The sequence below is a fragment of the Aedes aegypti genome, chromosome 2 (assembly GCF_002204515.2).
Source record: "Aedes aegypti strain LVP_AGWG chromosome 2, AaegL5.0 Primary Assembly, whole genome shotgun sequence".
NCBI lineage: Eukaryota > Metazoa > Arthropoda > Insecta > Diptera > Culicidae > Aedes > Aedes aegypti.
Genome location: NC_035108.1, coordinates 277,197,132 through 277,224,649, shown reverse-complemented (window position 1 = coordinate 277,224,649; position 27,518 = coordinate 277,197,132). Strand labels below are relative to the sequence as shown.

General features: G+C 37.9%; 1 protein-coding gene across 1 annotated transcript in view; it reads left to right on the top strand.

Annotated features, from left to right (window-relative positions):
* Nucleotides 1-27,518, top strand: part of LOC110675178 — a 108,361-nt gene that overhangs the window by 50,333 nt on the left and 30,510 nt on the right. The gene's annotated exons all lie outside the window — the stretch shown is intronic.

Sequence of the window (27,518 nt, the reverse complement as noted above, 5' to 3'; positions counted from 1 at the left end):
CTAATTTCGAGCGAATATCACCAAAAGAATGAACAAATCATCAAAGCACATTGCCAGTCATATTTAATTCTCGCAAAAAAAAAATCCAACGAAACCATTCTGTCGTTCCACCTGTTTGAGCCGAAAAGTACTCTTCAGATTTATTATTCACAGTAATGTTATGCCGCCGCAATTTTTCTTGTAAGATGGTCAAAGTGAATCATCAAGCAGCGAGAGCACCCTTAAATTTTGCTGATAGCAACATAATTTTCCTCTACTCTGGACAACACAGGCAAATAGCCCTCTCTTCTTTTTCAAGATGTTACTACCTTCTCCGGCAATCGGCATAAGTGATTCATTCCTCCATCGCGCCGACGAGAGTCAGAGTAGGGAAGAATGATTGAAATGGACTCATAGAGTAAAGTGTAATATGACCCCATAATTATTATTTTTACAGTACTTACCAGGTAAGGTTTACTCGCAATCAATTCATTGGTAGTACAGAGCTTCTTCTTCTTTGTGATGTTAGGTCCCAGCTGGGACAGAGCCTGCTTCTCAGCTTATTGTGGTTGTGAGCACTTTCACAGTTATTAATTGAGAGCTTTTATTGGCAATTGACTAAGCTATTTTATGCCATGGGAAGTCGAGAAAATTACGAAAAGATCCTTGACCGGTGAGATTCGAACCCTCAGCTTAGTCTAGCTGAATAGCAGGTTTTGTCCCAGTTGGAACGAAACGTCAGAAAGAAGAAATTCTATTGTAAACCCTTTTTCTCCATTCCTATTATGATCTCCTCTTAGAAATATGAAATATTGTTAACTACTGTGAAAAGTTGAAAGCTTCTGGTAAAACCTTTGGTAATTATCGGTAAAATGAGATTAAGTTTAATCTAGCATTTTGAATCATCTTACCCTAGCTCCATCATCATCAGCATCTCCATCGCCATCGATGTCTTCGTCTTGTGCCTTCTTGATATGATCGCACGCATTTCTTGTAAGGGTAACAGCGTGTCCCACTGTATGAATGAAAATTTGTGAGTAAACTCCGCGCCAGATTTATGTCAGACGGGGGACACGCGGTGCGTTCAGGGGCGGCAGCAGAACCTAGTAGCAGCATAAGTAAACGGACCGACGACTGTGCCAAATTCGAATGAAAATGGGGTGAAAATCTCTTGTCAGCCCGTCGGTGGCTTTGTGGTGAGTGTTGTGGAAGTCCTTGTCAGAGCAAACAACGATTTCAAGGCTGTTTTCGGGGTTTTCTCGGTTGCTTCTGTTGCGAATGGCAATGAGTTGAAAAGGAGATGATAAAAACATATAACCCATATCTGTGTGGCTATGTGCAATTGGGGAAATCCCGAATAGCAACATCACCGACTGACGTGGAATGTTTTCGTGATATTTTGTGCGTTTCTTTCAAGCGGGGATCCGCATCAGCATCATGAATCATTTTCAGATTTATGGACCTACCCGTCAGTAGAAAAGATTAATATCTACAATCTTATTGTTCTATTTGGAATTACATCCCCAATGAGACAACGTCTAGAGCCTCAGTTTTGTTGTTCATGGGCACTTTTACGGTCATTTGACAGCTTTGAAATTTTCAAGCTTGTTTTGCAGGTGGATTGAACTCACTTGCGTACCTACTTATAAGGTAAAAAAAGCATTTTAATAAACTTTAATCCAAATATATAAAACACTTATCACATATCACCCAAACATATAAACACTTATCGTGGCAATAGAGGAACCTTCCTCAGCTCAGTGGTAACCTTCGCGGCTGCAAACAAAGTCAAGGTGACATTCTTCTATTCTCGGTCAATCCAAGATCTTTTTGTAATGGCAATTTGCTTGACTATTTTTTTTAATTTATTTTATTTTTAATTCCTTTATTAGTATAAATTTAAATAATACGTTCATTTCTCATATCCAGGTGTTGTGTGTTAGATAACACTCCTATTCTAATTTGGTAAAACTAAATCAGGCTATGATCTACATTTTGTTAACAAAACGTTACATTTCTTTTGCCGTAACATTTCAGACAAAAGAACGAGAAGAAAAAATCGCTTTTAAATAAACTTAACCTACATGGCAATAGACAATAGCAACGATTTTTGTCTAAGATTATTATTATATGTTATTCGACATTCATTGCAATGTTTCAATATTGGATATTCTATGTAACTCATTAGTACTATACTGCCGTGAATCGCAAGTCAGTCCCATTTGTAAAAAGTAGGCATTGAGAAAATGGGCTGTGAAGTTTTCAAACTCGTTTTCCATACGAATATTCAAACAATTCCAGGGAATTGGAACATGTTTTGATCTTTATGAAACTTTCACAATTTGCTTTTAATTACGAATTCTTTCCGAGAAAAATATAAAAATGATTTAAACTAGTTACATTTTTGTGTTCCACGGTGCGGAAGTCTGTAGTGGGACTGATATGCGGTTACTTTTCATTATGGGACAATTTGACTTGCTGTTTTTTCCTAATTTTTCCGAACAAATCTTATTATCTCATTAGGCAGCGTCCATTTATTACGTAACGCTAAAATTGGCAATTTTTGGACCCCCTCCCTCCCGTCCGTAACGCTTTTTGTATGAAAAATTTCAAATATTTGTATGAGCCGTAACGCTTAAGCCAACCCCCCCCCCTCCCCTAGAGCGTTACGTAATTTATGGACGCCGCCTTAGTGCAGCTGAAAAAGCATTGAAAGAGATGTTGAAAACTGAACTTAACTCAATTTTGACGAAAATGCAGATGGAACTGACTTGCGATTCACGGCAGTATACCAGTAGCTTCAAAATCATTTTCGAATCATCTACAGAGCATTATTCCAAAGTTTAGATTTTCTGTTACAGACATTTTATGTAGTTGTTACATTTGAGGGTATTCAACCTCAATGTAATTTTTGAAAGTTTTTTTTTTTATTGATTGACTCTTTATTATGAGGAACTTCATGCCCGAAAAAAATCGGGGATGAACCAGCCTCGGGCTGAAGTTCCCCATAATAAAGAGTCAATCAATTAAAAAAATCTAGCATGAGCCCTGGATTTCAAATGAAGAGATTTTGGTATTAGAAGGCATTAGGCATTAGAAGAAATCTTCCCTTTCTGCAAAATTACTCGAACTTTCTCGAAAAGAGTTTCAAACCATTGGATGTTTCATGCTGCGGAAATGTGCGCAACCTAAAGATTTTTAGTGTCAAAAAGGAGCAACATTTTATATAAAACCTTCAATAACTCAAAAAGTATGAGAGATAAAAATATGCTCTTTTCAAGAAAATTATGCGTTTTTGCAAGTAACAAATAACACTAGAACAATTGAAAATTGTACAAAATCATCCAGCCAAGTTATGAAAAAAAAGTGATTTTCAGGGGCGTACCACGAAAAACTCCACAAATGTACATGAAAATCAAAAGATATGCGTATGGTGTCTTCAGCAAAGTTGTTTCTTCCAATATTACCTACAACTTCCCCGAAAAAACTTTATTTTTAAATTCATAAATACGAAAAATAAAATTTCGTTCTCACTTTTAGGTGGATTAATCATAAAATTGACACTTTCATCAAATAGCGATTATTTTATGGAAAAACTTTCTCGAAGACACTATAGTACAAAAATCATGTTTTCAAGGTCAAAACAATTTCGATCACGTTTTTTCAGCAACGGCTACAGTGTGCTCTGGGAGGAAATCACCGACACTGCACTCCTCACATACGGTCAACTAGTGAAACGATCTCCTTCCATCTCCACTGGAGATAGCTCGCCCACTCGTCCAGCAACTATTGTCGACTACACTGACGGTTCGAAGCGCGATAACACGGTAGGGGCCGCGCACAGTGCGTTGCTCCATAGACAAAAATCAAATTTCAAGTTATTTTATTCGGCGATAATAAGTATCCACAAGTGTTTATAGATAACATCGGCTATTGAAACGTGTATTCATAAGATTTATAAAGCACTAAAACGACTACAATAAGCGTTGAAAGTGACAGATGTCGGAGTAGCACAAAAACTTAATACCGTTTTGATTCATATTACGGACACTTAAGGCCTCAGTGAAGTATAACCCAGCTTGGACCATACAAAATAAACCATTCTGTATGATTTTTTAGCGTTATCGAGCGTCGGAAGCCCTTAACTTTCGGATGGTGGGCAAAGAATACGCGTCCGCAACTTGAATAATTTCAAATTAATCAAAACGTGTGGCCTTTTCATGATTCTTATTCCGGACGCTCCCTCACTTTTGCTTCATATTCCGGACGCTTTGATTCGAATTACAGACAGCTCATGATAATCATTAATGGAACAGTCAAATCATCAATTGAAATCGTTCAACCACTTAAAAGACGTCTAAGGTAGTTGGGCATTATAAATTTGCAATGATATCTATGGAAAAAACCTAATAAAACGAGCCTCGAAAATGAGAACTTTTGGATGGCGAAAACTGAAACATTTCGTGTGAAATGTTTCCCATACAAACGATAGTGTCCGGAATTTGAAGCTGTCCGTAATATGAATCAAAACGGTATTGTCGCATGTTTTCAACATTACTTTCAACTAGTACGGAGGATGTTGAAACCAATCCATTCAATCAAAATTTGAAAGAGAACATGTTCGAAGGTTAAAAAAGTATATTTTATGGGATAAGCACACCAATTTTAACTTTGAATATGAGAAATAGGCACGATGAGTTGGCTATGAAATCAAACTTATGAAATACTAACATGTAACTTTGGTAATCGATTCAAAAAAAGTTCCACCGAGTTCCACCCTAAATCACTCACAGACATGTTTCTCAGAGTGTCCTCTAAGAGGTCTGAAAGATACAGCTGCAACTTCCTGCAACTCTTCGAGATTTTCAACTATTTTTCGGTATACTCCTTAACCAGCTGAAGTATGAAAATGAGTTGTTTGTGATAAGAAAACCGAAAATCTCGCAACGCTATGTGGTCAAAGCTGAACCAGACATTACACCAGAGCAAGTTTATGTTTAAAATAATATATTTTAAATGAAGTTTCCAAGATTTTATTCAAATTTTATGTTAAGAACTAGAAAATTTTAAAAATATGCGATATTTTTGCATAATGGCGTATAAGTCACTTTTGCAGCTACGAGTGTGAAGAGACATATTTGCAAATTAACTCTTACATCATTATAGGCAATAATAGTACAAATTACAAGGTTTTTCTTGGAAAATAATGGATTTGGCGCTTAGGACAGTTTTGCGATTATGCGTATACTATATGTCATTTATGCAAATTGCAGCTCTTTTCACCAAAAAAAAACTTTTCCTTTCATACAAAGGTGCTTAAATGGCTTGATCTTCCAGTTTTGATTTTTGTCCCGTATCTCCATACATCCAACGCACTGTGCCGCGTTCTATAATATTGGTCTTGCCGGGACTTTAAGCCTACCAAAAGAATGCAGCATTTTCTCTGCTGAGGCGTCGAGTTTTTGAGCTTGAGCTCGATTGACCGCACGTGGTTGATACTCCAGTATCGCCAGATCAGCTGAACTTACATAAGGAACCAACCAGATGGCTGCTTGGGAGTCCTGTAATCGAACTCCGATCCTTCAGATCGGAAGTCGAGATGCTAGACATCATGGCTATATCGCATATAGATACGTATTTATTTTAATTTTCGGTTTTCCAAATTCTCGTTAGGATTTTTTGAAGGTAAAAAATATCCAAAAAACACAAATTTGACTTGAGGCACCTCCTAATCTTCTCCAAATTGGATGAAAATTTGTCTGGTAGTTTGTTTTAGTATTGCAATTAGGACTAGGGGGTGACTGGTTGAATCCCAGACTTTTCGATTTTTTTTTTGTGAAATGGTCTAATGTATACGCGCTTCCTATCAAGAGCTTGAGATCAGCTTACTATGAGCGCACAAAAATAATCGCGCGCTTGAGCAAGTGCTATCGTGAGACACGTTTTTTTAGATCTCATGTAGCATTGTACTAGCTCAAACGATCACATTTGCACTGGCTCATGCGCCGTCTCATGAGAAAATCTCAATGTGACAGTGCATTTGAGACTCACAGGCGCAGGTTTCAGAAGCAAGGAATAAGGATTAAACTGCCCGTAGGCAGTTTGAAAGGACTGACGTGGTTCAACGCGGTTGAGATTCCAACATTTGAATTGTAAAACTTGTGCCGGCTGACGAAAAAGCATAGGCATAGATCGCAGCTGTTTGCTTTCGTGGGGTTCTTGTACTAGGCAAACATAACTGCATAAAAGTACTTCTAGTCAGCGCATGTGACGAGTCTCATGAGATGTCTCATGAGACTCACTCACTAAAATATATTTTGAACGTATCTGTATCACGTGTCTCACATAATCTGTGAGCTGCGATATGAAATATCGCATGGCACACTAGCTCATTTAGGTATACATACATGAGAAATACGACACTCTGGTTTGCAGATCTAATGAATAGCTCGCAGCTATTGGTAAGATCTTACAAAAGCTAAGTAAGATATGCTAATATTATTCCAGGAGTGAATTTTAGATATCATTTCCAGATTTTTTTATTATAGGGGTCGTCCATTATTTACGTAAGGGGCTATGAGGGGAGGGGTTGTACGAGTATACTGACAATAAACAGGGGAAGTAGGGGTATTCGGGGCGGTTTGGCCAATGGGGTGGAATGAGCACCCCTTGAAAACTACATAGATTCTTGAAATTTCATCTGAAATAACATGCAATCGCAAAGCTGATGAGGAAATGAAGCATTAGGCATGTTATAAGTCAGTGTTCAAAACTCAAAGAAAATTAAATAAATGATGTTCGATAAAACTGCCCATATTGCCCCGAATGGCTCTTTTAAAACTCATCAATTCAGAATGATGATGGTTGACTGTTAGAATGTGCTTAAAAATTCTATCTTCTTGCACGGAGTGTTTATAAATACTTATAACTTTAAAGTGTAGTAACAACATAATTGAATTTTTAGATTATATGAGATTATTTTGCAATCAAAAATGGGGTGCTCATATCACCCCATCAGTAAAAAATCGACTCGAAAAATGACAAATTTTGAAAAATCAATCATTCGTCCGTGAACTTTATAAGACAAAGGAAATCATGCGGATCTAATGTATTCATCTAAAAATTGTTGGAAATCATACAAATATTCGAAAAGTTCATAATATTTTCAGCACTTTTATCGACTTTTCCTTAAGGTGGCCAAACTGCCCCACTTTCCCCTATTTGCTTAACGGTGAGAGTTTTAGTATGTTTGCTTTCACTTAGGCCTAAACGGGTTAAGACGGATCAAGAGATTAAGAATGTCTATAATACTTTTTACTTTACTTTTAATGGCGCTACGTCCTTCAAGACATGACCTGCGCCACAATGTTACGCCAACTAACTCGATCCATGGTCAAATCACCTAGCTTGTTGCGCTCCTCTTCGTCTTGTACCGGTCGGATTCAATCGTAGAGTGGCACAAGCTCTTGGTTCATTCTTTTCCTCCATACGCCGTTCTCACATACTCCGCCAAAGATCGTCCTAAGCACACGTCGTTAAAAACTCCTAGCACTTGCAGGTCATCTTCGAGCGTTGTCCACTTATCATGTCCGTAGAGGACTACCGGTCTTATCAGCGTCATGTACATGGTACACTTAGTACGGAAGTGAAGTTTACCAGACCGCAAGATCTTGTGGAGTCCGTACTAAGCACGACTTCCGGCGACGTATCACTTCGATTTTCTCTGTTGCAGTTGTTACCCGACTTTACCAATGATCCGAAGTAGACAAATACGTCCACCATCTCGAACTCATCGCCGTCGATCATCACGCGTCTGCCAATTCGAGCTCTGTCGCGCTCGGTTCCTCCAGCCAGCAGATATTTCGTCTTCGACGTATTTACCTTCAATCCAACCTGCTTCACGTTTCAGCCTACTATACTATTCAGCAACCAGCTGGAACGTTCTTCCGACAATGTCCACTTCGTCAGCGAAACAGATGAACTGGCTGGATTTATTGAAAATCGTGCCCCACTTTTGAAGCCCGCTTATTAAATAACACCTTCTAGTGCAATATTGAACAGGAGGCAGGAAAGAACATCGATTTGTCGAAGTCCTTTGCGTGTTTCAAACGGGTCCGATAGTAAACCCGATATCTTCACACAGCACTGTACACTATACATCGTTGCCTTGATCAGTCTATAGACTGTGGTCAGTTTCCCGGGAAAACCATTCTCGTCCATAATCTTCCATAGCTCTTCGCGGTTGATAGTATCATAGGCCGCTTTGAAGTAGGTAGTGCGTAGGGACTTGATATTTGCAACACTTTTGGAGGATCTGCCGTAACATTAAGATTTGGTCTGCTGTCAATCACCGTCCACTAAACCGGCTTGATAACTTCCCACAAATTTGCTTGCCAGCGGCGATAGACACCAGAAGATAATCTGGGAAAGCGTATTATGGGCTGCGTTAAGAATGGTGATCGCTCGATAGTTCTCACATTCTAACTCTAACTCTTCCAGGTGGCGCTTTTTATCCCGGAATAGATGGGTTTGCTGTCTTCGCTTCTGTTTGTTTCGTTCCACGTTTTGGCGGGTGCCTGCATAATCGCCAAAAGCCGTCTGACTCTCTTCGTCGACCCAACCGTCCCGTCGATTTCCTTCCACGAACCCAATGGCACCTTCCGCTGCGTTGTTAATGGCTGCTTTGACACTACATCAGCAGTCCTCTAGAGGGGCTTACGTGAGCTCTCCCTCATTCGGTAACGCTGCTTCAAGGCTTTGCGCGTAATAAGTTGCAACTTTGGGTAGCTTGAGTCGTTCCAGATTGTACCGTGGCGGGCGTCGGTACCGAATGTCGACTATAATAACCAAGCGATTGCTAAGAGGATCTTTTTCTGTTGCTTCTTATAAAACGATATCGAAGCTCACCCATACGAATGTGCACATCAACAAAGTAGCTGATGCGAATGTGGGGAAATGAATCACGGCACACAAATTCAACGCATTACTTGCGTTTTATTATAAAGAAATTGATTCAACCTTCTTTTTTTTGTCTGTTTTCTAAAGTTCGATTATCCGAAGAAACATTTGCTTTTCTGCATCTCTTTACCATCATCAGCTTTAGCAGATTTCGTTGCGTTTCATGCGTTTTGTACTGTTTTCTCTCGTAGGAAAAGGTAAACATCCGAAAAATATAGGCGTGTGCGTGAAATTTGACTCTGGAGTATAAATTATGCTCCCGATAAGAAGGCACAGCTCAAGCTGTCAAATTCCATAGTGAAAAAATAGGACGTCATCCCTCTGATAATAACAGAGTCGAATACTACTACACATGTTGGTAGTGCACATTTTATCCCAAGTTGTACTGATTCAACTATAGTTTGCTATTTGAATATTACATCAATCATTTGTTGCAATTGTTCTGATAAAAATCAAAATCATAAGCAGAAATGTTTCCTAAAATTTGTACATTTCAGGGATTTTCCGTTGTTAAAGAGAGGAAGTTGGAAATTATGTGTACTAGCAGCAACAACATTTGTATAAGTAGTACCACTTGAATTAAAATACAAATAAAAGCAAAAGTGTAGCTTCTATTTGGTAGGTGTTTTGAAGATAAAGTTATTTAGAATAATATTTTCTGCCACTCACTCAGTTATTTGTGTTGTTTATTTCCAGGTTTCACATAGCGTTTACGAAATGCTCTAAAATTCTAAGAACAACCCGATTGTATAAATTCTGATTCCAAGAGCAAAAGTTTACGAAACAACAAAAATCTACCATCAGCCCCAACAATAGCAAGGGCAGCGATGATAGGATTAGCCGTTCACTTGAAACGATATTGCCTGCGACCGCCCGATGAGGTCGCGTGCCACCCGGTGTTGTTTATTTTGATTGCAAAAATCCGATAATCAAATTTATCATAAACAACAAACAACGGACCTGACCTGTATGGGGAGGGGAGCCAACCACACAGATCGATTGGCAAAACTGCAAATTCGCAACTCGCTCCCTTGGTGGTGTACTAGTTGGTCGATGCGTTGGTCCTTCACTAATGTGTATTCCAGGAAGGCATCGATTGGCGAACGACGAATATGGGTCCTACCATGGCACAACCAACAAAATTGTTTATATTTACGTACCGAAAGCTTGGGCGATAAGTCCCAGCAATAACAGCGGGATGAATTCTGACCAATTCACCTAAAGATTTTTGTAATTAACAATGATAACCGCCGCTGTTATATTATTTTTGTCGTATAGAGAAACTATGACAAAACGTCGAAAATCTTTTTCCAAAGAAATATTTTTTTTTTCATTAAATAAATTATTTTTGACCTTTTGTATTTCGCCCTTGTGTTCTGTTGACCTTTTGTCTTTTGACCTCCTTTTTCTTCTTCTTAACGTCCTCACTGGGACAGAGCCTGCTTCGCAGCTTAGTGTTCTTATAAGCACTTCCACAGTTATTAACTGAGAGCTTTCTATGTCAAAGTTTCCATTTTCGCATTTGTATATCGTGCGGCAGGTACGATTATACTCTATGCCCAGGGAAGTCAGGGAAATTTCCATTACGAAAAGATCCTGGACCGACCGGTAATCGAACCCAGACACCTTCAGCATGGCTTTGCATTGTAGCCGCAGACTGTAACCACTCGGCTAAGGAAAGCCCCCTTTCGACCTCTTGTCCCTTATTCATTATAAGAGGTTCAACGTTTCAAATCGCTTCCAATACGGTCTCATAACTGACAATGTGGCTAATCGAATGAGAACTATAGAACCCTCTGATTGAAATTGTTTAATTTTTAAGAATATTTGGTAATAGCTTATACTAGTCTAACAAAAAATGGAACCATTAAGGATAAATTTTCAAAACGCTAACCATCCCAAATATATACAAACAAACAGTTAGTCGAACCGAATGCTTTTCAGCACCACTTGTTTACACAAGAAAAGCAACAAATAAAAACACAACCAGTCCCGAATAAATATCGCTGAAACGGTTGATCGAGTTTTGCGACTTTCCATCCTTGCTGTGAGTGGCAGTTTTTCAACCATGCATTGAGCGTGGAAATGTGTGATTTTTCTGTCAGTAGAGTGTTTAGTAAACAGCCCAAAAAAAATCGAACACGTTATTGTTCACTCTTGCAAATCTACGCTTCAGCAATATGGTTTGTAGTAAAAAGATGGAGAGGCAAATTTTTCGCGATGAATCGATAAAAGTCATATGGTGTGAGAACCCCCTGTACCGGACAGAGAACGTAAGCAAAGAGAACCTCTAAATTGTTAGATAGGTCCTTTTGAAAAGCTCCGCGAAAATTATCTACAAACACAACTTCCAAGAAGCATAACTTCCGCTTCTTAAGCAATCGCTTGAATCATTATTGGAGTTGGCCTTCAGATGTTCCCATAGAGCTATTCTTAATTACATTTTTCTACATCAATCTCCCCGTAAAAATGAAAATAACTTTGTGCACGTACTCTTCAGAGCTTCTGTCCGCCTTCTCCTATCCGGATGTTGTACGATTCTATACTTGAAAACGGAAATCAAAGTCAAAGGAAACATCCACCCACTCGAATGCCAGTAAATTTGGCCATTCGTCTCCTGAGATTTTACCCTTCTTCCTCCTATCTTCAAGAGATACATTTTAAAGCGTTGCTTCAGGATTTTTCTTTTTGGCAAGCTTTACGATTTGCCGCTGCTCAACAGATATGCTTCGGTTTAGTGCTATTGCACATACTTCATACCATCGCAAAACGGCATTTGAATTGAAAATCTACCAGATTTAAGAGCGAAAGAATGCAGCCGAAAATATTTCGGAATGCTACAGCTTTGCAAGAATAAAGCAATAGTAAAGCGTGCAACTTGTTGGGGAAATGAATGATTGTAATGCAATCAGTTTCGATTTCTTTTCAGCTCGTTGTTTTATGATCAATTGTTGCTCAAACTAAATGGTTTTGAAGAATTGAATGATAAAGATCTTCTTCCTTCTTGCATTCTAGGATCACGCCCCAACTGGAACAGTGCCTGCTTCTCATCTCAGTATTCTATAATCATGTCCACAGTTATTATCGTAGAGATTTCTTAGTCAATTGACCATTTTTATTTTTTATGCCGTTTGACTAGCAAGAAGATGCTATACATGTTTGTTCATACTTATGCTTGGAAGTGTTTTTCAATATTCTTTTGTAAGTAGAATGCGAGACTCCCTTCTAAGGGTTCTGGTTTAGACGAATTCCATCCAGAATGAGTCGAAAAAAATAAAAATCGTGCTCGATAGTCTTCGATTTGGAATAAATTTTGCACATGTTTGTGGTATGGTAGAGTAAGTGTTTTCCATAGAAAAATTAATCATGTAACTTTTGAAAATGGCCTATATTTTTTGCATTCTACTTATTTGAAAAATTCTAACTCCGAAACTGTTGATTTTAGAGAAAAATGTTTGGACTATAAGAAAAAAATATACACTGAAAAAATATTTTATTAATTTTCATAAAAAATTCAAAAGTAAAACTTAAATTTTAAATTACACAAATAGAGTAAGCTGAGGCAAAAGTTCGACCTTAGTGGTATAATCAAGGTTTCTAGGAAAACAATAGCAGTTAAAACAAAACAAATACCATACAGTGAACCTTCAACATATTGGCTATAATTTTGCTGAACTAACTTGTGTCAAAATATTTACCCATTTTTAGTTTAAACAGTTTCAAAATTGATTGTCTTATTCGAACTTTTGCCCCACCGGTGGGGCAAGAGTTCGAATCAAGTGTGGGGCAAAAGTTCGCTGGCTAAAACACAAAATATTATCCTTTACACCAGCGTAAACTAAAGTTTGACGAAAAAAACACACTAAATTTTCATCAAAAAATTGCCCAAAACCGGGTTGATTGTAATATACTCAAAAATAGCAGTTTTTCGCAAAACTAAGTGGAAATGTAAAATTTTGGTGACAGTCTTCACACGATCAGACAAATTTAACTAAATTTGAAGATAATATGTGGATTTTAGGCAATTTGCAAATTTTTCCGTGATTTTATACATGGGTCGAACTTTTACCCCACTATGGGACAAAAATTGTTTTCAAGCATTTATGCAAAAACTAGTACACCTCAAAGCAACCTTATGATATGCCTAGAAACGCCCTTACATAAAATATTGAAAAAGATTTTATCTTCAATTGGTTCCTTGCAACGAAAGTTTGACCAAAAATTACAATATTCACGTCGAAGAACAACAAATAGCCATAACTTTTCCAAATCTCAATCGATTTTTATGATATTTGGATTGAAAGTCTCTTACTTGAATAGCATTCAAACCACCATGACATTTATAAGATTTGTTTTGAATTGAGCTAGAAATCTTAAAAAGAAACTCTTACCCCACTCGAACTTTTGCCCACTTTACTCTACCCCATTTTTAATATTTTTTTAAATTTTCACCATAGAATCATGATAGTAAACAGATGTTTGGGACAAAGCTTCATGATGGAGAAATTTTTAATAAAAAAGTTTTTCTAAGAACAACTTTTGATCGATTTTCAAAATTTTGAATTTTTGTCAAAACAAATACGTTCTGATGATACAGTAAGCAATTCTGAAATGATTCTAAGCCATAATGATTATATGAAATTATGAATAGTTTCTCTAGAAGTAGCCGTTTTAGAATTATATCGAGTTTAATGCAAAAAATATTGTTTAAATATTGAAATAGGCCATTTTCATTAGTTATTCGTGATTCTCCATCAAGGAAAATGTAAGTGGAAAGAAATATGGTCTTTACTCTCGAAAACGTATTATTATTAATGGAGAAACGTTAATGACTTATAAAAATGGCCTATTTTGATATTCAAACAATATTTTTTGCATTAAACTCGAAATTTTTCGAAAATGGCTACTTCTAGAGAAATTATTCATATAATCATTATGGCTTAGAATCATTTCAAGATACTTACTGTATCATCAGAACGTATTAATGTTGACAAAAAATCAAAATTTTGAAAATCAACCAAAAGTTGTTCTTAGAAAAAACTTTTTCATTAAATATTTCTCCATCATGAAACTTTGTCCTAAACATTTTTTTACTATCAAGATTCTATGGTGAAAATTTAAAAAATATTAATTATGGAGTATTTGTGTAATTTAAATTTTAAGTTTTATTATTGATTTTTCTATGAAAATAAATAAAATATTTTTTCAGTGTATATTTTTTTCTTATAGTCCAAACGGTGCACTACAACTTCTTCATAGAACATTTTTCTCTAAAATCAACAGATTCGGAGTTAGAATTTTTCAAATAAGTTGCATGCAATAATTTATAGGCCATTTTTAAAAGTTATACTTGAATCAAAATGACCAATTTTCCTATGGAAAACACTTATTCTACCATACCAAGAACATGTGCAAAATTTAATCCAAATCGAAGATGGTCAAGTTCTGTGACTGACCGATTTGACATGGAATCCGTCTTTACCGTCTGAACCCAGAAGGGCTCTGGAAAAGTAGAGGGGAGAAAGTTCAGAAATACATACAATCTTACACAATAAAAAATATACCATTTCTTGAATAGTCACTCTTTTACATGCAGTAGCGTAGCTAGGGGGGTGCAGTGGATGCGGTCCGCACCAGGCTCCGAGCTCCTAGGGGCCCCAAAATCGCAGTGCGGATTTTTCATAGCTTTAAAAGATCGACATAGCTTGTAGGAAATTGACAATTTGTAAGACTCCAAAAAGAAAATGAGAATGGCAAGCATATGTTTTGGATAAGTTCTTGACTGACCCTTATTTAGAGTGAGCCGAGGGCCCCGAGTGAACCGTGGCTTTGAGCCCCCACATTTCAGGGGCCTTCACAAATATTTGTTTTGTAAGTTAATGTCCTCTTTGTTGTTCAAACGATTGCACGCATGAGAGAACTGAGCCTTCTAATAGCTAAACGCGGCCCAGATGTAGATACTTCAGTAGGCTCAGACACCTATTTTGAAAATGTTGATGATTGAGAATGGATGTAGAATTCATAAATATTAATATTTATAAATACTTCATGATTTCTGATTTCAAGTTTGTAGGCACCAAAAATCCGAAGCATTAATGAGTTTTTTCCTTGTACACATTTTCTTACTATTTGAACCATTCTCATTGCCATTAGAAATGATACAGAGACCTTCTCAATAGAATATACGTGAGTTAAAGACCAAAGGTGTACATTTTCGTTAGATTACAACGGTTGAGATATATTCATAATCATAAATTTTGTAGAATGATTAATCTAAAGATTTTGATTATTTATCTACTATTCAAACTGATGCAAATATTAGTTTTCTTTTATGTCCTTTTATGTGCGATTCCACTTGGGAGCCTCAAGGCGAAGAAAAATATTTAGGGTACCGTCGTTGGGGGTGAGAATGGGTCAAAAAGGTATATGTACGATTTATTTATTGAATAACTATCGCGAAAGTTCTGGTTACGCCCTCGTTTGGGTGGATTTTTATCGGCAGAATATTGTTGAAACCTTAAATCACGAAACTTTCTTCCAAATGGTAAACGTTTTCGAAAAAAATTTGGGGTGGGTAATGTCTTTTACATTACCGCGGGGTTGACGTAGAACTACGATGATTAATAATTTGATTTGTCATGTGTATGAATTTGTAAGTGTACTAGTTTTGTGTTGTTATTGATCGGATGAAGTTTTCAGAAGTTAACTCTTTTTGGACTCATTTTGGTAGTCCTGAAAAGAACCATTTGTCGTTCTGTGGTTCCGAGAACCAGTGTTTAGTGTTCCAGGAATAATGCCAAATGATTGAATTTGTTTGTTTGGTCGTTGCTTCCTTGTGTTGCTTGGTTGGGTGATCGGTTTCTGGCTGCAGCTGTAGTTCGCCAAACTCCTCCAGTAGATTAGATGTTTGATAGCTCGGATGCTTCGATCGTTAGAATCGATAGAACCGGTCCAGTGCTTTGGTTTGTAGCAATATCCATTGCATGAGCATTTAGGCTCTGTACATTGATACTCATCAATATGCAGGCTTGGCCGCTATGATCCAGTATTTCACGCAGTTCGTTTCAAAGCGTCACTAATCGATGATTGCCTAAGCGCTGCAGCTCATTCCTCAAGTCAACCCTCTTGGGAGAATTGCTGCCTTTGGCATGATGGAACTTAAAAATATTTTAAGAGTTTGTCAAAAATAGTCCTTGCAGTGAAGTAACCCGCGACAAACAAACATATACCAATTGCTGATCCTGACTTTTGTCATAGTCGTACACGACTTCGGGGAAAGTTCCACCTTGCGACTTATGAACAGTAAAAGCACAGGCACTAACCATCGGGAACTGAATGCGTTTGCAGTTGATTATGCCGCACAGTTTGAAAGTAAATTAAAAATTCTCTATACAGGAGTGAAATTGGAATTTCAAAACCAAGAGCCTTACGTTGGCATGAAATATTTTGAACTCTTATTACTGTTTTCTGGTTTAACGAAATTCCTTGTATGGCACCTCAATTGACAGACAAGACATCAAAGGGTCATGTCGTTTACTTACTGAATCCCACATACCTGTCCAAATAGTTTAATTACTGTTTTAAAATAGAACGTTGATTTCAAGCAAATTTATATATAGGGGTGCTAGAGAAAATTTGACGTCATTTGCTTTCCATTCTCCGCTTGGATCGCATCTCAGCAGGCGACAGATCGGCTTGCTCTGAACGGGCGTGCTTCTCAGGCACAGACATCAATAGCGAAGGACCTCCCCGTTTGTCTTGCTTCGCTCAAATCAAACAGTCGAGCGAGCGAGAGAAGATGCCGTCCGAAGCCAAAGTCATCACCGCTGCCGCCGCCAAGAAGAAGAAGAAGAAGAAGAGGAAGCAGTCCACAGGAAAATTTGTGGTCGAACTGTGAACACGGTCGGGCAAGTCATTCTCGCTTTGTGCTTCACCGCTTGTTTGCGTTCACCCAGCCATCGTCATCGCCGCCATCATCAGATTTCGACTTAAGCCCGGTGATCCACTACCTGTTACTGTTGTGCGCCATCCACGCCACGAAACTTTCGGTTCGTCGTATAAGCAAATATGCTCAAATTTATACATTTGAGTTGAGGATTCCCCGTTTGACCATGGCAATCAACTGATAACATCCCGCAGTGTTATTTATCTGTAAGAGCATCAAAGCTAACAAAGCCATCGGCCCTTTTCAGGGCCATCAAATTAGTGGAAAAGAGTTAAAAGAGAAATATTTCCGACTTTATATATGACTTCTTATATTCCTAAATCAATTTCACAGCTACATACAAAATTTCATTTGTCATGAATAATTTATGACTCAACCATTTGAGATTGTACTCGCGGACGCTGCTGCAGTGCCGTCGGGGTGAGTGCTCAACATTCCACAACGATTGTAAAATAGAGTGCCATTTCCAACAGCGTCTTTTATGTTCCATATTTTATGGGAACACTTTGATTAGCAAAATTATCACATGTAACAAAATTGCGACATATTAAGAATGCTTTTGAAAAGACATTCTCATTGAACAATTGTAATAATTTTGGCACCCATGGATCAGAAATTTACCGTCATAATAAAGAAAACTATTGATTATCAATAGCTCGTATTGAATATATAGTTAATGTCAACCTTTCCAGCAATTCATGTTCGACCAATTTCTCACGCATTAGCATTCTCCGCAATTTTCAAGTAATTCCAAGCCCAACACATTATTGGCACATACCCATTTCCCAGATTGGTCGATCAGAAAGCGAAGAGCACAAAAGGGAGGAGCATCATCTGCTATTCTGAAGTTATAAAACATGCTGCCTTCGTCGGATCCAGTTTCATTCCAATTCCGCTTTCGAGCTGGTAAGAGCTCCTCCGAACTTGCTCAGCGAGAAGTACCTCGATGCTAGAAATCTGCTGAGCTGTTAATCTTCAAGCTGCCAATCCAGCATCTGGTTTGTGGAATCGCTCAAGATTTCTAGATTGGCCGATCCGCGTTTCTAGATTTCGACTCGTGGTTAACTCGTGGTCACAGCATCCAAGCTCAATCGGCCCATTTCAGGGCCAACATACGTCCATAAAAGGGTTTATTGGATGATATTTACTGATTTATCTATAATGATCTAAATATCGCGGTATACTAAAATTTGGTTCACATAATTTACCCCACATAATTACATGAATTTGAGAATTTACCGCTGCAGCGCCGTCGGACCGTAATAACATCATACTACTCAGCATTGTATGGTATTTCTAACAGCATCCTTGATTTATTATATAATGGGGGAACACTTCCTAAATTCTCGAGTATGGAAATTGGAAAATGTATTAAAATTGCGACAGATTTTAAATACTGTTCAACAAACTGTTTCCTGACCCATTGTAATGAGCAACTATTGATCTGAAATTTTTCTACATGTTAGTCTATTGCAAATGTCATAGTATATAAATCAGAACACATTGAACATTGATCAGAAATATTTAAAATTTGCACGAAACCAAAACATGCGTGATTTTAATTAATTGTAAGCTATTAAAATAATGTTGATATTTTTACTGTCCATACGAACGCGCATGTGAATTTTCCAAGATATGTAAATCCCTAACCAAGACATCAACTTCATGTATCTTATCCTAGATTGGTCAATCAGAAGAAGGCGAAGAATACGAAAGGGAGGAGCATCGTCTGCAATTCAAATTATGTAAAACATACTATCTTCGACAGATTCGGTTCATTTAAAGGACGAATGACCTTCGGATTAAAATCCCTCTGTAACAACAACAGGATTCGGTTCTTTTCATTTACACTTTCGAGCTAGTAAGAACTTCTCGTGATAAACACAGTATAGCTAGTTTATATTTCTTAATGTGCTTATCACATACTTGCTATAATCTCTTAATGCATCTCGTAGCATCATACAATATCTGATTTATCTCGTAGCATCATACAATATCTGATTAATCGACAATACGACAATTTGAGGATGGTCCGAGAACGCTGCTGCAGTCCCGTCGGGATGCAATAACAGCATAATGCTCATCTTATACGTCCCTTGCCAAGACATCAATTTCATATAGCCTATTTCTCAGATTAACGCAATAGACAACATGTAGAAAAAATCAATTCAGATCAATAGTTGCTCATTACAATTGATCAAGAAACAGTTTATTGAATAGTATTTAAAATTTGTCGCAATTTTAATACATTTTCCAATTTCCGTACTCGAGATTTTTGGAAGCGGGGGCCATGACTGGTCCTGGCTGGAAATATTCGTGGGGAGAAACTCGACCCTTTGCTGCAGGAATTTCATTAACAACTCTTTGGTAAAGCAGAAATTTTCCGAGGAAAATTCTGCTAAAAGTGAACTTTTCCAAAACAACTCTTGATTGGAATATTTTTCAACAACTCTTTGTTATGTAAAATCATCCTTGCTCCATCGCCAAACCAAACCATTTCATTGAATTCATCAACTACAAGAATATGAGTGGTAAGGAGAGGCAGATGGTGTATATTTCGCTGGCGTTACTTTCCAACAGGTCGCCGGTTGGCGCTGACTACTAATCCGTCCACTGAATGATTTTCAGTTGTTGCTTTCGCTTCGTTGCTCTCTGATTCTGTTCGTTACTCGCACACTGCTGTGGCTTTCACGCGCTCTTCTTTGCTGCTCCGCTGCTTGATCCGTTCGTTATGCCGTTCGATTTGTGAATGAGCTGGGAGCAGAACAACCATTGGTTTTATTTGCTCGAGCTCCGTTCACCGATGGCGAGTGGTGGGGTTCTCGCTTGGTTGTTTCGTCACTCTGTTCGCTACTCGCACGCGATTGGTTATTGCTTTCGCACTATTTTCGTTGATGATTCTTCGCTGAGAAAAAAAAACTGCAACTCTTTTGATTTTTCATGCAAAATAACCAACTTTGATAAACCATATCTCAGTTATTTATGAACCGATTTGAATGAAATTTTCACAGAATATCAGACATAACTTAAATTTTAACATATATTTTTGAGTGATTTTTCCAATCACACGTTGAAAAGCAGTAACGGTTTGACTGAAGTGAATTTTTTGACGATTTTTTATAATTGACATAACTAAACAGCAAAGTTGTAGATTTTGACGAGATGAATAAGTTTGCTGAAGACATTTTTTGTGTAAGGCATCAGAATTTAAGTTAAAAATTTTTGAATTTTTCGTCGAAAATTACAGTTTAGTCAAACCGTTATTACTTAAAAACTTGTGATTGGAAAAATTATTCAAAAATATATGTTTAAACTCAAGTTACATCTGATGTTCTGTGAATGTTTCATTCGACAATATTTCCATAAATAACTGAGATCTAACTTACCAAAGTTGGTCATTTTGTATGGAAAATCGAAAAAGTTGCAAATGCATGTGAATAAGTTGGGGCTTTCCTTAGCCGAGTGGTTTGATTAGAGTCCGCGGCTACAAAGCAAAGCCATGCTGAAGGTGTCTGGGTTCGATTCCCGGTCGGTTCAGGATCTTTTCGTAATGGAAATTTTCTTGAATTCCCTGGGCATAGAGTATAATCGTACCTGCCACACGATATACGATTGCAAAAATGGAAACTTCGGCAAAGAAAGCTCTCAGTTAATAACTGTGGAAGTATCATAAGAACACTAAGCTGAGAAGCAGGCTCTGTCCCAGTGAGGACGTTAATGCCAAGAAGAAAAAGAAGAAGAAGAATAAGAAGATGTGAATAATTTCTCAGTTTATTCGACAAACCAGCTAAATATTTCATGGGTGCACAACAGCAACAGGGTAGCGGATCACAGGGATTTAGTTGAAATCTGGAAACGTAGCTCAATAGTGAGCGATTTCACAAACCGGATTCTGGATTAACAGCTCAGCAGGCTTCTAGCAGCGAGGTACTTCTCGCTGAGCAAGTTCGGAGGAGCTCTTACCAGCTCGAAAGTGGAAATGGAATGAAACTGAATCCAACGAAGGCAGCATGTTTTATAACCTTGGAATAGCAGATGATGCTCCTCCCTTTTGTGCTCTTCGCTTTCTGATCGACCAATCTGGGAAATGGGTATGTGCCAATAATGTGTTGGGCTTGGAATTACTTGAAAATTGCGGAGAATACTAATACGTGAGAAATTGGTCGAACATGAATTGTTGGAATGATTGGCATTCCCTAAATATTCAATACGAGCTATTGATAATTAATAGTTTTCTTTATTATGACGGTAAATTTCTGATCCATGGGTGCCAGCCAAAATTATTACAATTGTTCAATGAGAATGTCTTTTCAAAAGCATTCTTAATATGTCGCAATTTTGTTACATGTGATAATTTTGCTAATCAAAGTGAACATAAAAGGCGCTGTTGGAAAAGCCACTCTATTTTACAATCGTTGAGCACTCACCCCGACGGCACTGCAGCAGCGTCCGCGAGTACAATCTCAAATGGTTGAGTCATAAATTATTCAAGACAAATGAAATTTTGTAGGAAGCCGTGTGATATTGATTTAGGAATATTAGAAGTTATAAATAAAGTCGGAAATATTTCTCTTTTAACTCTTTTCCACAAATTTGATGGCTCTGAAAAGAACCGATGGCTTTGTAAGCTTCGATGTTGTTACGGATAAATAACACTGCTCGGACCAGCAAAACTCAGGGGACTTCTGGTATTTGCCCCTAACGGGATTGCTTCTCGACCACCAATGATGATTTCATCACGAGTCGAAATTTTGAAGCGCGGGTCAACAGCTCCTCGGCCGATGAAATTTGCGGCGGCGACGACGATGGCTGGGTGAACGCAAACAAGCGGTGAACCATAAAGCGAGAATGACTCGCCCGACCGTGTTCACAGTTCGACCGCAAATTCACCTGTGGACTGCTTCCTCTTCTTCTTCTAGGCGACGGCAGCGGTGATGGCTTTAGCTTCGGACGGCATCTTCTCTCGCTCGCTCGACAGTTTGATTTGAGCGAAGCAAGACAAACGGGGGCGTCCTTCGCTATCGATGTCTGTGCCTGAGAAGCACGCCCGGTCAGAGCAAGCCGATCTGTCGCCTGCTGAGATGCGAGCCAATCGGAGAGTGAAAAGCAAATGACGTCAAATTTTCTCTAGCCACCCCTATTTATAGATTTGCTTGAAATCAACGTTCTATTTTAAAACAGTTATTAAACTATTTGGACAGGTATGTGGGATTCAGTAAGTAAACGACATGAAGCTTTGATGTCTTATCTTTCGATTGAGGTGCTAATCAAGAAATTTCGTTAAGCCAGCGAAAAGTTATAAACGTTTAAAATATTTCATGCCAGCGTAACGCTCTCGGTTTTGAAATTCCAATTTCACTCCTGTATAGAGAAGAAAGACGTACTTCTACGTCAAAAATTGAAGTTTCGTGTGAGTTCGATAATAAAAAGAATATTTTGGAAACCTTTGTTTGAGGGGCCCCCAAAACTAACTACGTCACTGTCTACATGTCAAGAGTATCGGAATTAACAGATACTCTTTCTAAAGTTTAGTTAAATTTCTCGCTATACGACACAGACAATTGTCACCTCACGCCACTCGTAGAATAAACACAGTTGAAAATAGGTGGAATAATTATGCATCGAAGTTGATCTGAAATTCCATGAATAGCTTGTTTCATGAACAGATCGTATTCAATAGAAGAACTGTCACTGCTGAAGCGTACACATGGAGGGTTGTAACATGGAAGACTTATGTCATATGACATGTATTAGAGATAAACTTTAATAAATGTTGACTGTATTGACTTCTTCGAAGTTTTAGATAACGAGTGTGTTGCTCGTTGCACATTTAATCAGTATTTTAAGTGAGAGTTCCCAGATTCGGTTCTGCAGCGGCAAAACACCTACAAAACCTCTAGGCTCGTATTATGTGTCGAGTAGAGACGTTCCGATACTTCCGATACATCGGAATATCGATATTTTGCTTTCGATATCCGATTTTTTTGTATCGATGTTTCCTATTCAATATCGGTGGTATCGATATTTTTTTCCGATATATCGTAAACCAATATTTGGATAACAATTGTAGGGTTTTCTCGTAAAACAATTGATTTTTAAATATTCACATACCAATTGTTATATGATGTATCGTAAAAGAAGATATTTATGTCCATATCGATCAAAATTCCGATAATATTGAGGGTTCAAAGAATTGTTTGCGAATCGTAGGAAACTCAACGTCAGTCAACTAAGCGATATAAGAATTTTACGGTCTTCGAATATATCAAATGATCTTGCGATACATCGGTATTTTGATTCAATATATCGGTGGTATCGATACTTCGATTCAATAATCGTATCGAATCAAATATCGATACTTCGCAATATCGGAACGTCCCTAGTGTTGAGTACATACACCCTAAGTTGAATTTGTTCCAATTTAATAAGGTAGCAGTTTGCTGCTGGGAGAAAATAGAAACAGTGATACTCTAGAACAGAGATAATGGTTGTTTTGTAAATATTTATGAGATCTTCCAGGTGAGTACCACACTATGTTCTAATAATTGTTCGTTAAAAAATGATCCTTTGTTGGCATTTTTCTACCAAATACTTAGTATGAATTCGCCAAGTGCATTTTGAATCAAACCAGACCCCAAAATATTTTGAAGTCAAAGACTGGTCGATGTCTGTTCCCAGAAGCTTAAGCTTTAGTAAGGCTGGATTCCACTTCTTAGAAAACACAACCAGTTGAGTTTTTTGCGATGCAAACTCAATCCCTATATTTCTAGTCCAAATGGATAGTTGAATATCTGATGGAAGCAACTCTAGACAATCATTTGTTCCATTACTCTTGCGAAAGCGAAATTGAGTAGTGGAAAGCATATTGTTTGATTCGACCCAGTGGTCGAGTCGCGAAAGGATATATTTTTCTAACAATTTCCTTAAACATGATAACATAGCAATCCGGTGGTATGAATTGTCATCAGACGCTGGTTTCCCAGGCCTTTGAATAGCAATTACTTTGACCTGTCTACATTCAGGTGGAACAATATTGTGTCTTTGAAGAGGTCAAGCAAGTCTTTTTGCGATATCAGGGGGATTTTGAAGAAGATTGAACTTAATCATATCGCGTTCCGGAGTACAGTAATACTTGACAATACAATGAAAAAAATAAGAAATATTCATAGAGAAATGTCAGGTCAGGCCATATTGTCTGAAATAAAAATTAAAACTCTGATCTTCTCGTTCCTCTTATGTATCTATTTGGTTTCTGTGTGGTCTCTTTTTTCGAAAATGAGGTCACTAAAGTTCCTATTTTTTGAGATACTCAGTCGCAATCAGCCCTAGAAAGGTTTCACGGGAAGCTCACATGATTGATAAGAGCAACGTTGAACAGTGTACAAAACTTTGCGAAGATCTCGGTTGAACATTCCAGTTTGTTCGAATCTCACAGAGTAATACGAAAGTACAGTGGGTTTTCGTGCCTGTTGTTCAAAATTGCGTTTGAAACTGTCATGCGGAGAGCCGGGCTCAAAAGTCGTGGTACGATTTTCACGAAATCCGATCAGTTTGTTTGCTTCGCGTCCAGTCAGTTTGTTTGAATGCGTCGATAATGAAGTAGTTGCTGTCCGAACTAAACGCGACATGGCCCGTCTAGGAAGCATTGTCACGATAGACAGGAATACTTTCGAAATGGAGGATGAGTTCGTCTAGTTCGGATCCTTGCTGACGGCTGACAACCAAGCATGGGAAAATTCACTCACTCACCCGAACGCCACCGATAAAAAATAGCAAAAAATCTGCTGCTACCGAACATTCAGTGATAGCTGAATCGTACTGGGTCGAGTGTAGCATGAAAGCGTCACAACCGATTGTGTAAAAGCAAGAATCGGAAGGAACACGAAGAGAAGTGAATACCAATACACTTGTATGTGCGAGGCTCGAGTGAAAGCATTAAGCATCCATTCACCGAATGCATTGAACTGAGTGAGCGGATTCCCACTCACTGAACCATTCCGTGGTGTGGATTGCCAGTCAGTGAACACTCATCAGCACTCAAATCCGAATGCCACTCCAACGGAATCAGAAAGTAAACAATCATTCGGTATGCATTCGGTTGCCTTCGGCTTTTAGAATCGGTAGCGACTCAATCAGTTGCCGTTTTTTGTTTCGCTTGGCGCTCGCCGAAGGAGCAGAATGGGCACTGGAAATTGAAACGTTCGACTTGGTTAGAGAAACGGCTTTCTCGCTCCCGACTGTGCGTGGAAGCGAGTGAGAGAAACACAAAAACTGAGTGTTTCCCATGCTTGCTGACAACAACGTTAAACGAAATACACGATGGCGCATCATCTGTGAAAGTCGGGCTTATGATGGACTTCAGAAAAAACTGCCGTCGAGAAAGGTTCAGACCGGTGATCATTTATAGTCATGAGACTTGTAGAAGAAGGACCTATAGATTATGATTTACGGTTTTATACACTCAAAATTAAGACATTTATTTCTTCGTGCAATATCATGAAGGTGGCAAAACCTGGAAGGATACGCTGAGCAGGGCATGGTTCAGCTCTGAAAAGACGATTTTCACTTCATATCTGGTCGGAACAAGTTGGCGGGCGCATAGAGCTAGGTGCACATATAGACTAACTACCAAAACCTGGAATGCATAATTTCGCGAAATATTTTGACGAGGTTTTATCAAGATAGTTGATGTAGAACCTAAAAAATAATAATAATGGTTTGCCATTTGGCCTTAGCAATAAAATTTGTTCCAAATTGATAGAATTTGTTTGCCAAACAGTGAGGAAAGTCATGGGAGATAAATTGTACAATAATTTGGTTTATAATCCACGGATTCCACGGAGGCATGCAAGTCGATTCTGATCGACCATTTCAAAAATATCTGAAACTTTGTTTCATTTTCCGATATCAAATCTTCAAGTTGAGTCACGACTAACTTTTCAAAAGGGTGTATGTGAAAATGGTTCAAAAATATTCAAAAAGCTGCACAGCAAAAACGGTTCGTTCGATTGTTAGACAACTAAAGAAACAAAGTTAGACAACTAAATAAAGATTCCAAAAAAAATACACACAATAAAAAAAAATTTTTTTGCATTAAAAAACATCATTTTTGTCACAAAAACTCAAATATATCAAAACCCTATCGGAATACCAATTTTTTGAGGGAAAACGGTCCATTATATTAGCTATCTACCATAAAAATTTGGTGATGGTAAGCCAATAAACAAAAAAGTTATGACATTTCAAATATTTCACAAGTTTGACACCTAGTGAATTTTTTTTTTTCATTGTTAATTTTTTTTAGGACCGCAGGTTGTTGCTGAATTTTTTGTTAAGGGTACCACATGAGGTTAACAAGTTGTTTTCATGATATTTTATTTAATTATTCATAACTATTATAGCATCTATTAGAAAGTTAGACGCGATCCAGTGTTGTGATCTAAAGTCTTGATAGTGTCATATTTTTTATTGTACGTAACTGAAGAAAAATTCTCTCAATAGTGTTGAAACCTTTTGATAAAAGAAACCTATAAGAAATCTAATATTGAAGACAAAAGCTACAAAAAAAATTTTCTATACAGGTATACGACTAGTTTACCTGCAAAAAGTTTACATCGTAGAGAACAAGGCGGGTCTATACCCAGGTGATCTAGTATACGTAAAGCAGGTCGGTTTTCTCGGCGCTGGTTTTCTCCACAAAGTTAAAATCTGATTACACCTGGGTATAGACCCGCCTTGGTAGAGAATAGACTTTGTTAATCATATTTGGGAGAAAGCGAGTAACTTCAACAACATCAAAAACATGATAGGTACATACCATGAACATACTCACGAAAAAGCTAAAAATATACTACCACTATGGTTATAAAAGATTTAATTGTAAAATTTTTCTTCAGTCAAGCAAACGACACCAAACTAGTCAGTAAAAACTTAAAAGTGATTTTGTTTATTAAAATCTAACGAGCAACATGAGTAGTCGCTTTCTCAACTGTTGCAGGCCGTTTGCAGAAAAAAAGTGTTCGAAAGAGCTACGAAATCTCACCGAAAGCACCATAGATAAACTGAAAGCGGCTGGTTATGCTCCAATGTCTACATTGAATACAAATTTACGCATTTGTACGTCCTGCCGTTTAAACGTTGACAAACGGGCAATCTGTACATCATCGGTGGATCAGGTTGCAGGAAGTTCGAAAACAACAACAACTGAGGAATTACTAGATGCACCGACAACAACTGAGGAGTTACCAGAAGTACCAAGTGCAGATAGTCTTGCCACGGTACCATCAGCGACATCTGTTTCAACAAATCAATCAGAAGATGAGTGCATCCAGAAGGTCAACATCGAACGTTTCAACGAAGGGATAGCTGGAATAAAAGTGACTCCGATTAAATGGACGAAGGTTTCTTCGTACAGCTTCGTTGATTTCACGGTATTTTTTCTCGGGATAATTGACGTAACCCAGTCAATTATCCCGAGAAAAAATACCGTGAAATCAACGAAGCTGTACGAAGAAACCTCTTCAAATTAGGACCTGAGGATGTGGAAAATACAGACTACGATGAGGTAATTATGAACATGAAGGAAAGGTTCTCGAATCTAGCCACGACAAGGAAAGAAAAATTATTGATTTTGTCG